Below are 12,473 nucleotides of genomic sequence, written 5' to 3' on the forward strand. Positions count from 1 at the left end.
CCAGACAAAATAGAGACATGGATTTAACACAATACCTCTGGTCACATCAAATATTTCAAGACTGCAAGAAAAGAGAACGTACAGTCAACTTAAAAGAGACAAACATTTCTTAATAATTATATATCAAAGAAAATATAGGACACATATAGAGTAGATAATTTACCTGAATAAAAGGTACTAGATTGGAGATTTATTTCATGGGAAGTCATAAATACAGCTGCATTTACCTGAATAAAAGGTACTAGATTGGAGGTTTGTCTTATGTGAACTCATAAATAGAGCTGCAGGAGGGCAAAAAAATTCAAAAAATATTGTCAGGAAAGGTATTTGAACCCAAGTCTACAAGACACATGCAACCTGAATGGAGCGCCTTAGACCCTCTAACCACACCGACAACACAACACTGCTTCTATGACTCAGAAAATATCATGAGTCTTTGCCTGCACAGGACACTTGTGCTGAAAAAAAATTACACAAACTGTAATGCAATGTAGCCGAAATAGCTCAGTTGGGAGAGCGTTAGACTGAAGATCTAAAGGTCCCTGGTTCGATCCCGGGTTTCGGCATGATATCTTATTGTTAGAAAAAACTTAGTAAAATAAAGCCAAATTCAGACTACACCTGGAACTCGGCAAGATAAACTGATTCTCAATACAGAAACATCCTGATTGAACCAGACAAAATAGAGACATGGATTTAACACAATACCTCTGGTCACATCAAATATTTCAAGACTGCAAGAAAAGAGGACGTACAGTCAACTTAAAAGAGACAAACATTTCTTAATGAATATATATCAAAGAAAATATAGGACACATATAGAGTAGATAATTTACCTGAATAAAAGGTACTAGATTGGAGATTTATCTCATGGGAAGTCATAAATACAGCTGCATTTACCTGAATAAAAGGTACTAGATTGGAGGTTTGTCTTATGGGAACTCATAAATACAGCTGCAGGAGGGCAAAAAATTCAAAAAAGATTGTCAGGAAAGGTATTTGAACCCAAGTCTACAGGACACATGCAACCTAAATGGAGCGCCTTAGACCCTCTAACCACACCAACAACACACCACTGCTACTACGACTCCGAAAATATCATGAGTCTTTGCCTGCACAGGACACTTCTGCTGAAAAAAAAAATCACACCAAATGTGATGCAATGTAGCCGAAATAGCTCAGTTGGGAGAGCGTTAGACTGAAGATCTAAAGGTCCCTGATTCTATCCCGGGTTTCGGCATGATATCTTATTGTTAGAAAAAACTTAGTAAAATAAAGCCAAATTCAGACTACACCTGGAACTCGGCAAGATAAACTGATTCTCAATACAGAAACGTCCTGATTGAACCAGACAAAATAGAGACATGGATTTAACACAATACCTCTGGTCACATCAAATATTTCAAGACTGCAAGAAAAGAGGACATACAGTCAACTTAAAAGAGACAAACATTTCTTAATGAATATATATCAAAGAAAATATAGGACACATATAGAGTAGATAATTTACCTGAATAAAAGGTACTAGATTGGAGATTTATCTCATGGGAAGTCATAAATACAGCTGCATTTACCTGAATAAAAGGTACTAGATTGGAGGTTTGTCTTATGTGAACTCATAAATACAGCTGCAGGAGGGCAAAAAATTCAAAAAAGATTGTCAGGAAAGGTATTTGAACCCAAGTATACAGGACTCATGCAACATGAATGGAGCACCTTAGACCCTCTAGCCACACCAACAACACAACACTGCTACTACAACTCAGAAAATATCATGAGTCTTTGCCTGCACAGGACACTTGTGCTGAAAAAAAAAATCACACAAACTGTGATGCAATGTAGCTGAAATAGCTCAGTTGGGAGAGCGTTAGACAGAAGATATAAAGGTCCCTGGTTCAATCCCGGGTTTCGGCATGATATCTTACTGTTAGAAAAAACTTAGTAAAATAAAGCCAAATTCAGAGTACACCTGGAAATCGGCAAGATAAACTGATTCTCAATACTGAAACATCCTGATTGAACCAGACAAATAGAGACATGGATTTTAAACAATACCTCTGGTCACATCAAATATTTCAAGACTGCAAGAAAAGAGGACATACAGTCAACTTAAGAGAGACAAACATTTCTTAATGAATATATATCAAAGAAAATATAGGACACATATAGAGTAGATAATTTACCTGAATAAAAGGTACTAGATTGGAGGTTTGTCTTATGTGAACTCATAAATACAGCTGCAGGAGGGCAAAAAATTCAAAAAAGATTGTCAGGAAAGGTATTTGAACCCAAGTCTACAGGACGCATGCAACCTGAATGGAGCGCCTTAGACCCTCTAACCACACCGACAACACAACACTACTTCTATGACTCAGAAAATATCATGAGTCTTTGCCTGCACAGGACACTTGTGCTGAAAAAAAATCACACAAACGATCATGCAATGTAGCCGAAATAGCTCAGTTAGGAGAGCGTTAGACTGAAGATCTAAAGGTCCCTGGTTTGATCCCTTGTTTTGGCATGATATCTTATTGTTAGAAAAAACTTAGTAAAATAAAGCCAAATTCAGAGTACACCTGGAAATCGGCAAGATAAACTGATTCTCAATACTGAAACATCCTGATTGAACCAGACAAAATAGAGACATGGATTTAACACAATACCTCTGGTCACATCAAATATTTCAAGACTGCAAGAAAAGAGAACGTACAGTCAACTTAAAAGAGACAAACATTTCTTAATAATTATATATCAAAGAAAATATAGGACACATATAGAGTAGATAATTTACCTGAATAAAAGGTACTAGATTGGAGATTTATTTCATGGGAAGTCATAAATACAGCTGCATTTACCTGAATAAAAGGTACTAGATTGGAGGTTTGTCTTATGTGAACTCATAAATACAGCTGCAGGAGGGCAAAAAATTCAAAAAAGATTGTCAGGAAAGGTATTTGAACCCAAGTATACAGGACACATGCAACCTGAATGGAGCACCTTAGACCCTCTAACCACACCAACAACACAACACTGCTACTACGACTCAGAAAATATCATGAGTCTTTGCCTGCACAGAACACTTGTGCTGAAAAAAAATCACACAAACTGTGATGCAATGTAGCTGAAATAGCTCAGTTGGGAGAGCGTTAGACTGAAGATCTACAGGTCCCTGGTTCGATCCTGGGTTTCGGCATGATATCCTATTGTTAGAAAAAAACTTAGTAAAATAAAGCCAAACTCAGACTACACCCGGAACTCGGCAAGATAAACTGATTCTCAATACTGAAACGTCCTGATTGAACCAGACAAAATAGAGACATGGATTTAACACAATACCTCTGGTCACATCAAATATTTCAAGACTGCAAGAAAAGAGGACATACAGTCAACTTAAAAGAGACAAACATTTCTTAATGAATATATATCAAAGAAAATATAGGACACATATAGAGTAGATAATTTACCTGAATAAAAGGTACTAGATTGGAGATTTATCTCATGGGAAGTCATAAATACAGCTGCATTTACCTGAATAAAAGGTACTAGATTGGAGGTTTGTCTTATGGGAACTCATAAATACAGCTGCAGGAGGGCAAAAAATTCAAAAATGATTGTCAGGAAAGGTATTTGAACCCAAGTCTACAGGACACATGCAACCTGTATGGAGCGCCTTAGACCCTCTAACCACACCAACAACACACCACTGCTACTACGACTCAGAAAATATCATGAGTCTTTGCCTGCACAGGACACTTGTGCTGAAAAAAAATCACACAAACTGTAATGCAATGTAGCCGAAATAGCTCAGTTGGGAGAGCGTTAGACTGAAGATCTAAAGGTCCCTGGTTCGATCCCGGGTTTCGGCATGATATCCTATTGTTAGAAAAAACTTAGTAAAATAAAGCCAAACTCAGACTACACCCGGAACTCGGCAAGATAAACTGATTCTCAATACAGAAACGTCCTGATTGAACCAGACAAAATAGAGACATGGATTTAACACAATACCTCTGGTCACATCAAATATTTTAAGACTGCAAGAAAACTAGGAAAATTTGTACTTACCTTGGTAATTTTCCTTTCCTGATACAACTCCATGTCGGCATACTCTGGGTAGGCTCCGCCCCCTTGACCCCTACAGGACCCAATCAAAAATCTATATAAGGTCTACCCCTTCACCCCCACTGCATTCTCGTCTAGTACTCAGAGCTATGGACCCTAATGGGCGGGTCGCATGCCGACATGGAGTTGTATCAGGAAAGGAAAATTACCAAGGTAAGTACAAATTTTCCTAGTTTCCTGATACCTCCATGTCGGCATACTCTGGGATTTAACTAGTAACAAAAAGACCAAGAAGGGAGGGATATAATGCAAACTCACCTGTTATTTATGAACTGCAGTTAACACCTTTTTCCCAAAATTTACAGTAGACAGTGCTCCCGGATCAACCCGGTAATGATTAATGAAAGTATTAGAAGATGTCCAATTTGCTGCCTTGCAAATCGTAGTCAATGATACTCCAGCATGCGCTGCCCATGAGGATGCCACACTCCTTGTCGAATGCGCCGAGGTTGAAGGAGAACTTTCCCCCCTGGCTCTATAGGCTGCTTTTATGAGTCTGATGATCCAGGTTGCAATTGTCCTTGACGTCACTTCTTTGCCTTTCCTCGGGCCTGCAGGACAGACAAATAGATTTTCTGCCGATCTAAATGATTCGGTCACCAATAAATATCTGTTCACGATTCTTGGTACATCCAAAGGATGTTGTTCCTCTGGAAAAGCTGGAAGATTCCATTCTTGGTTTAAGTGCCTTTCCGTAACCACCTTTGGTAGAAAATGTAATAGTGGCCTTAACACTATTCTGTCTGGAAAAAATATCAGGTAGGGCTCTTTACATCCTAATGCCTGAATTTCTGACACTCTTCTACCTGAAGAAATTGCGATCAAAAAAGTTGTTTTCAAAGTCAGATTCCAGATGGAACACTGCTCCATTGGTTCAAAAGGAGCTCCTGACAAATAGGATAAGACTAAAGGTAAGTCCCAGCTTGGTACCACTTTCCTTATAGGAGGTCTTATTTTCAACAATGCCTGGAAAAAATGTTGTACTGGTCTTTCTGAAGCAAAACGGATCCCAGTGAGAGCTGAGACAGCAGATACTTGAGCTCTCAAGGTGCTTACACTTAGACCCAAGTCTACTCCAGACTGGATAAAGTCCAACACATCAGGGATGGATGGATTAAGATAGTCTATATTTTTTCGCATTGCGAAGTCAATAAACTTTTTCCATACCCTATAGTAGGTGTTATTGGTAGACTTCTTCCTTGCTTTTAGCAAAGTATCTATGACAGGATCTGAGAATCCAGCTTCTTTCAAGATCCCCCTCTCAATCTCCACGCAGTCAGTTCCAATCTGTGAGGATTCTTGTGAAGGCATCTGTTCTGGGAAACAATGTCTGGAATCTTCGGCAACCTCAGAGGTGGACACACCGCCATATGATGTAACAGCGGGAACCACGGCCTCTTTGGCCAGAATAGTGCTATTACGATCGCCTCCACTCTCTCTGATAATAATCTCTTCAGAAATCTCAGCAGTAGAGGTACTGGGGGAAAGGCGTAGACCAGCGAGGCTTTCCATGGCATGGTTAATGCATCTGTCCCCATAGAGTTCGGGGTTGGTTTCCTTGAGAAGAAGTTGGGTAACTGTCTGTTCACTTCTAAAATATCAATACCCACTCTGCGTGGCTTTATTTCGTTTTATTTATATAATTTCCTGATATTAAAAATGTTGTTAAAACATACGCATCCACCAAAAACTGTGTGTAGGAGGAGCAAACCAAGAGCGCTTAACACATCCACACCACCACACAAAACCACACTATTAGCGTTTCATTACATCCATACTACCACACTTAGCGTGCTGGTTCCCTGTAATTAAGGGAGGTAGTAACATCTACTAGTCAGTCCACTTCTACCTGCACATCAGCCTGAGGAGAGTGTAACAACCCCATATCGGCGAGGTGGAACGCAGGGAAGTGGTGTGAGCAACAGTGGTGAGACGCACTGGAGGAAGTGACGCCATCACGAAGGAGCCGAAAACCGGAAGTTGATACCGGAGTGGGAGAGGACTGGTAAGAGACGGATCTCCGCTACTGATCCTTTGGACGTTTACCCGGATAAACCTTTTGGAACAGACGATCCATCTACCAACCTACATGGGACCGGGACATTGCAATTATTAAATGAAGACCCGCCATAGAAGGTGAGATAATGGAACGTCAATAATAGCTTTCCCAGTTATCGGTGGAGTATCTATAAGACCTCTATTGTGAAGGGACATAGTGCTATTGGAACAGAGACCCAGCACACATTAGACCCAGCATACATTTGATCCAGCTGAATATTCATGATAAAACCTGGGACTTTTGGAACGAAAACCCGGGTATTGATCCAAAATTTCCTAAACACTACAATCTTTATCCTTGGGACCCTTACCACATATTTATGTGGTTGTTATTTCCGACACACATACATATATTTTAATATATATAATCCTTTACATTTTTACATTTTTAATCATTTTTATTTGTTTTTTATTTTTGTTTTTATTTTTGTTTTTTAAGAGGAGTATACCTCCCTTAATTACAGGGAACCAGCACGCTAAGTGTGGTAGTATGGATGTAATGAAACGCTAATAGTGTGGTTTTGTGTGGTGGTGTGGATGTGTTAAGCGCTCTTGGTTTGCTCCTCCTACACACAGTTTTTGGTGGATGCGTATGTTTTAACAACATTTTTAATATCAGGAAATTATATAAATAAAACGAAATAAAGCCACGCAGAGTGGGTATTGGTTCTTCAGCGCACCTCTCAAAGATATTTTAGTATTCATTCCTTGTGTAAGGTGGGGAACGGGGGTTAACCCCACCCGAGAAGGTCGCAGCAGGAGACAACATTGTACAAATCTGTACAACATAATTATTGTAATTATTCACAATTTAGGCAGCGCCCTCTGATTTTTGTATGTCTGTTCACTTCTGACGCAAAGAGGTCTATCTGTGGCAACCCCCATTGATGTACTAAGTCCGTGAACACCGATCTCTTCAGTTGCCACTCGTTGTTCTGCATCTTTTTCCTGGATAACATATCCGCCTGCACATTCTGTACTCCCGGAATGTATACTGCCCGCAATGCCTTCAAATTCTTTTCTGCATAATCCATCAGAGGGGATAATTCCCTCATTAGAGTCGTACTTCTGGTACCCCCCTGTTTCTGGATATATGCCACTGCCGCTTTGTTGTCCAGTTGGAAACAGACTGCCCTTCCTTGTAGAAAGTGAGAGAACGCTTGTGATGCCTTCACCGCGGCTCTCAATTCTAGCACATTGGATACCACTCCTAGTTGGGGTGGTATCCACAAGTCCTGTGCCCACAGATGTTGACAATGTGCTCCCCATCCTAGTTGGCTGGAGTCTGACGTAAGAATGGTCCATGTATGTGGGATCAAAGAATGTCCTAGCAGGAGATTGTGATCCTCTGTCCACCATACTAGGGACTGTCTGGTTTCCAGTGATAACCGAATCTTCTGATTCATCGAGTATTGGTTCCATTGCGTCAGAAATTCCCATTGTAACTTCCTCATGTGCCAACGGCTCCATCTTATCATGGGAATAGATGAGGACATAACTCCCAGTAATTGTAGACACCTCTTCACTCTTATCCAAGGAAGCTGTACTACTTCCGAGAACAACATTTTGAACTTCACCATCTTCTCCACGGGAAGAGACACTGTATTCTGGATCGTGTCGAAAAGAGCCCCTAAATATATTAGTTGCCGTGTCGGAGAAAGCTGACTTTTTTGGCTGTTTATCATCCATCCCAGATCTGCTAGAAACCTCAGCGTTTTGTCTCGATGACACAGAAGTTTCTCTTCCGACTCTGCTAGTATTAGAATATCGTCTGTCAGGGAGAGACTCACCTCTTCAGCGGCGGCCAGTATGGACGCCGCTCGCAGCGCTGACGTCACCGGATCCCCGAACTTCCGGTCGGCATCAGCTGGCGGCGCCGGCGGCCGTCACAGCCACAGGTCATCATTGCAGGGCCGGGCAACGCGCTCACGCACGGAGCGTCAGGCCCTTTATGCCCTGAGGAGAAGGTTGCCTTGATCCGCCCTGTGGAGGCACGCTCCGCCCCTTGCTGACATCATCCGGGGGGTGGGGGTTCCTGGAGGAACAATCTGCATTTAAGCAGCAGACTGTCAGTACTCCTTGTCCGCTGTAGCGATCACACTCTGTGCTAGCTCTCGGATCCACAGTATACTTATATATTGGTTACGCCAATATATAGGTACTGGAAGAAATATACCATTGTATTTACCTGTGTCTTTGATCTTTTGCCTGTCCTTGACTCTGAGTTTGCCTAATCCTTCTGTACTGCTGCCTATCTGATTTTCCGTTGCCTACCTTGCTGTGCCCTCGTTTACTCTCTTGCCTACCGTCTCTGTACCTCGTATCTCTGATCTCTGTTGCCGAACCCCGGCTAGCCTTCTAGTCTCCGACTCCGCCTCCTGATTCTGTACCTCGTATTTCTGATTACCTGTTGCCGATCCTTGCTTGTCGACCATCCCCGCCAGTGGGCCCTTGCCGCTGGACGGTAGTCTGTGTTCTGTGGGCCATCGCCACAGAACAATACGCTATTATTGTTTGCACCAATCATTACACCCCATTTTGGGTGGACAGAGGTTAGCGTATATATCGGATTATCGGTGAGACTGCAGATCACTTATAATCAGGTATATCTGTATTTCTGGCGATACTGCAGATCTCCAGAGATCAGTCACTCTCTGTCCTCTCTAGTTGTTACGGAACGTGACAGTACAGCGGACCACTTAATATGGAAGCCCTGGTCCAGCAGGTCAATACTCTGACTACAGTCGTTGCTCAATTGGACCAGACCATTAAAAACCAGCAGGTCCAGATCAACCGACTAACAGAGACTGTGCAAAACTTGCAGGCACCAGGTGTTCCCGCTCCCATAGCACCTGTCGAACCTAAGATGCCGTTACCGATACCATTTTCAGGGGAACGTTCCGATTTCCGAAATTTTCGGGATCGCTGTCAGTCTTATTTTTTGATGCGTCCTATCTCATCTGGTTCAGAATTACAAAGGGTCACGCTTATAAAGACCCTCTTACAGGGCAACTCACAGACCTGGGCCTACAGCTTACCCTTAGGTCATGAGGCCCTTACCTCTGTTGAGAACTTTTTTAATGCCATGGCGGTGGTATATGATGATCCAGATATAGCCGCCACAGCTGAAATGAAACTCAAGAGACTCAGACAAGGTCAGAACTCTGTTGAGACTTATGCGGCAGAGTTCCGCAAGTGGTCGTTCTCCACCAGGTGGGAGGCACAGTCTCTTTTAGATAGGTTTCTGACGGGGTTAGCTGACTCTATATCTGAATTAATGTTAAGTCACCCTGAACCCAGAACTCTGGATGAAGCCATAAGCCTTGCTATTAAAATTGATCGAAGGGTACGTTTTCATAAGTCATCTAGACAACGACCCATTATGCGACTTCAAACTCCCATAAGTCTTCCCAGCTCTCCTTCCACTGATGAGCCCATGCAGTTGGGTCATTCTAAACTATCTGAGACAGAAAAGTTAAGAAGAAGAAAGGAGGGTCTATGTCTTTATTGTGGGGAGAAAGGTCATATCGCATCTGTTTGTACCAGGAAGGCGGAAAACTTCTCCGCCTAGGGTTAGTCGGAGGTACTACCCTGGGCGAGAATTCGATACCTCCCAGAGATAAAGTGTTATTACCTATTTCCATTTCCTGGAATAAACAGGTCAGTTTACTGCAGGCTTTTATTGATACAGGCGCTGCAGCCAATTTTATGGACTCTAGTCTAGCTTTAAAGATGGGCATACCAGTCATCCCGTTAGAAAAACATATCATAGTCACGGCCATTGATGATTCGCCATTACAGGATAGTTTGCCGGTCTCCGTCACACCTGAGTTGACATGTACTGTGGGGATCTTACATTGTGAGAGGTTACGATTTTATCTAATCAGAATGCCTTCTTGTCCTATTATTTTGGGCCTACCATGGCTACGTCTGCATTCCCCACAAATAGATTGGGCCTCCGGGCAATTATTATCCTGGTCACCATACTGTCAGAAGCACTGTATTTCCCAAATACCTCTCCGTGCCACTCAGTTAGTTCTTCAGGGACTCCCTCAGCCATATGTATCTTATGCCGACGTGTTCTGTCCACGATCTGCTGATTCACTGCCACCTCACAGACCGTATGACTGCCCGATTGAACTCAGACCTGGAACCATGCCTCCCAGGGGTCACCTTTACAATCTCACTGGTCCCGAGAAAGTGGCCATGAGGGAATACATCCAGGAGAACTTGGAGAAAGGGTTCATTAGACCCTCTAAGTCACCCGCTGGGGCAGGGTTTTTCTTTGTAAAGAAAAAAGATGGTGGCCTGCGGCCTTGTATTGACTACAGAGCTCTTAACGCCATTACAATTAAAAATCGTTATCCGCTCCCCCTGATCGATGATCTCTTTAATCAGGTCACAGGTGCTCAGATATTTACCAAGTTAGATCTCAGGGGAGCTTACAATTTGGTCAGAATTAGGCAGGGGGACGAGTGGAAGACAGCGTTCAACACTCAGGACGGGCATTACGAATATACGGTCATGCCTTTTGGTCTGTGTAATGCTCCCGCTGTCTTCCAGGAGCTGGTCAATGACATTTTCAGGGACGTTGTGGGGAGGTTCGTGGTCGTCTATCTAGATGACATCCTGGTCTTTTCTCATGATATCAAGGAACATCGGTCACAAGTTCAGTATGTTTTGCTCAAATTACGTGAGAATTCATTATATGCTAAATTAGAAAAATGTTTATTTGAGGTCACAGAGGTTCCATTTTTAGGTTATATAATCTCAAGTTCTGGGTTATCTATGGATAACAGCAAGGTCACGGCGGTTTTGAACTGGCCTCAGCCAGTTGGACTGAAGGCCCTACAACGATTTTTGGGGTTTTCTAATTATTACAGAAAATTCATAAAGGGGTATGCCGCCTTGATAGCCCCTCTTACTGACATGACCAAGAAAGGGGCTAACACCGTCAATTGGTCTTCCGAGGCCATTTCCGCTTTTCAAAACCTTAAGACAGCGTTCTGTTCCGCCCCCATTTTGCATCACGTGGATTCTTCCAGACCATTTATTGTGGAAGTAGACGCATCTGAGATTGGGGTTGGGGCAGTCTTGTCACAATACACCGGGTCACAGGGAAGACTCCATCCCTGCGCTTTTTTTTCGAAAAAATTTTCCGAAGCAGAGAAAAATTATGATATTGGCAATAGGGAATTGCTTGCTGTGAAGTTGGCATTTGAAGAGTGGCGACACTGGCTTGAGGGGGCAGAACATGTGATCACAGTTTATACAGATCATAAGAATTTGGAGTATCTGAAGGGGGCCAAGAGATTGAATCCCAGACAAGCACGGTGGTCTTTATTTTTTTCCCGGTTTGACTTCATTATCACATTCAGACCGGGAAGTAAAAATGTCAAAGCAGATGCCCTCTCCCGATGTTTTGACATAGAGTCGGTATTGCCCTCTGAACCAGATCCAATTTTATCTGAGAAAGTGGTGTTGGCTTGTGTAGATTCGAGGGAGGATCTTGCCTCTGTTCTTCTTCCTCATCAACCAGACAGTCCGACGGGGAAGCCACCTGATCTGATGTTTGTTCCGTTACAGTTTAGGTTACAGGTGTTGCAGTTGTTCCATTCATCCAGACTGGCAGGTCATCCTGGAATTGACAGAACCAGAGAATTGTTATCCAGGAGTGTCTGGTGGCCCAACTGGAGGAGGGATGTCGAGGAATTTGTTGCCTCTTGTGCAGTATGTTCACGGAGCAAACCCTCACATTTATCCCCAGTAGGTACCCTCCAACCCCTGCCCATACCCTCTGAACCCTGGACTCACATATCCATGGATTTTGTGGGGGAATTGCCTTCTTCAGATGGTAACACGGTGATTTGGGTCATTATTGACCGATTTTCTAAAATGGCTCATTTTGTGCCATTGAGAAAATTTCCCTCCGCCAAGGAACTGGCTGAGCTATTCGTAGTCCATGTCCTTCGCCTTCATGGGGTCCCGGAGAATATAGTGTCTGACAGGGGGGTGCAGTTTATCTCGGAATTTTGGAAAGAATTTTGCAGAGTACTAGGAATTACGCTTTCATTTTCATCTGGTTATCACCCTCAGACCAATGGTCAGACAGAGAGGGTGAACCAGTCACTGGAACAGTATCTCCGGTGTTATGTGGCAGATAACCAAACAGAATGGGTACAATACTTACCATACGCCGAATTTGCCCATAACAATCTCCGGAACTCTTCCTCAGGGTTTTCACCCTTTCAGATTGTTAATGGGAGATCTCCCAGGTTTTCCCCCTTTCCTGT

At 42.8% G+C, this 12,473-nt stretch overlaps 6 non-coding genes across 6 annotated transcripts; all 6 read left to right on the forward strand.

The window, feature by feature from the left end:
• The first annotated feature begins 493 nt into the window (after positions 1-493).
• TRNAF-GAA (transfer RNA phenylalanine (anticodon GAA)) lies at positions 494-566 on the forward strand. The gene has a single exon. It is a non-coding gene; the product is annotated as a tRNA-Phe (tRNA).
• A 601-nt stretch (positions 567-1,167) lies between these two features.
• On the forward strand, positions 1,168-1,240 carry TRNAF-GAA (transfer RNA phenylalanine (anticodon GAA)). The gene has a single exon. It is a non-coding gene; the product is annotated as a tRNA-Phe (tRNA).
• Positions 1,241-1,841: 601 nt separating this feature from the next.
• Positions 1,842-1,914, forward strand: TRNAF-GAA (transfer RNA phenylalanine (anticodon GAA)). Its single transcript has one exon. It is a non-coding gene; the product is annotated as a tRNA-Phe (tRNA).
• Positions 1,915-2,448: 534 nt separating this feature from the next.
• On the forward strand, positions 2,449-2,521 carry TRNAF-GAA (transfer RNA phenylalanine (anticodon GAA)). The gene has a single exon. It is a non-coding gene; the product is annotated as a tRNA-Phe (tRNA).
• A 599-nt stretch (positions 2,522-3,120) lies between these two features.
• On the forward strand, positions 3,121-3,193 carry TRNAF-GAA (transfer RNA phenylalanine (anticodon GAA)). Its single transcript has one exon. It is a non-coding gene; the product is annotated as a tRNA-Phe (tRNA).
• Positions 3,194-3,793: 600 nt separating this feature from the next.
• Positions 3,794-3,866, forward strand: TRNAF-GAA (transfer RNA phenylalanine (anticodon GAA)). The gene has a single exon. It is a non-coding gene; the product is annotated as a tRNA-Phe (tRNA).
• Positions 3,867-12,473: the final 8,607 nt, after the last annotated feature.

This window comes from Hyperolius riggenbachi, chromosome 6 (assembly GCF_040937935.1).
Source record: "Hyperolius riggenbachi isolate aHypRig1 chromosome 6, aHypRig1.pri, whole genome shotgun sequence".
NCBI classification, from domain to species: Eukaryota; Metazoa; Chordata; class Amphibia; order Anura; family Hyperoliidae; genus Hyperolius; species Hyperolius riggenbachi.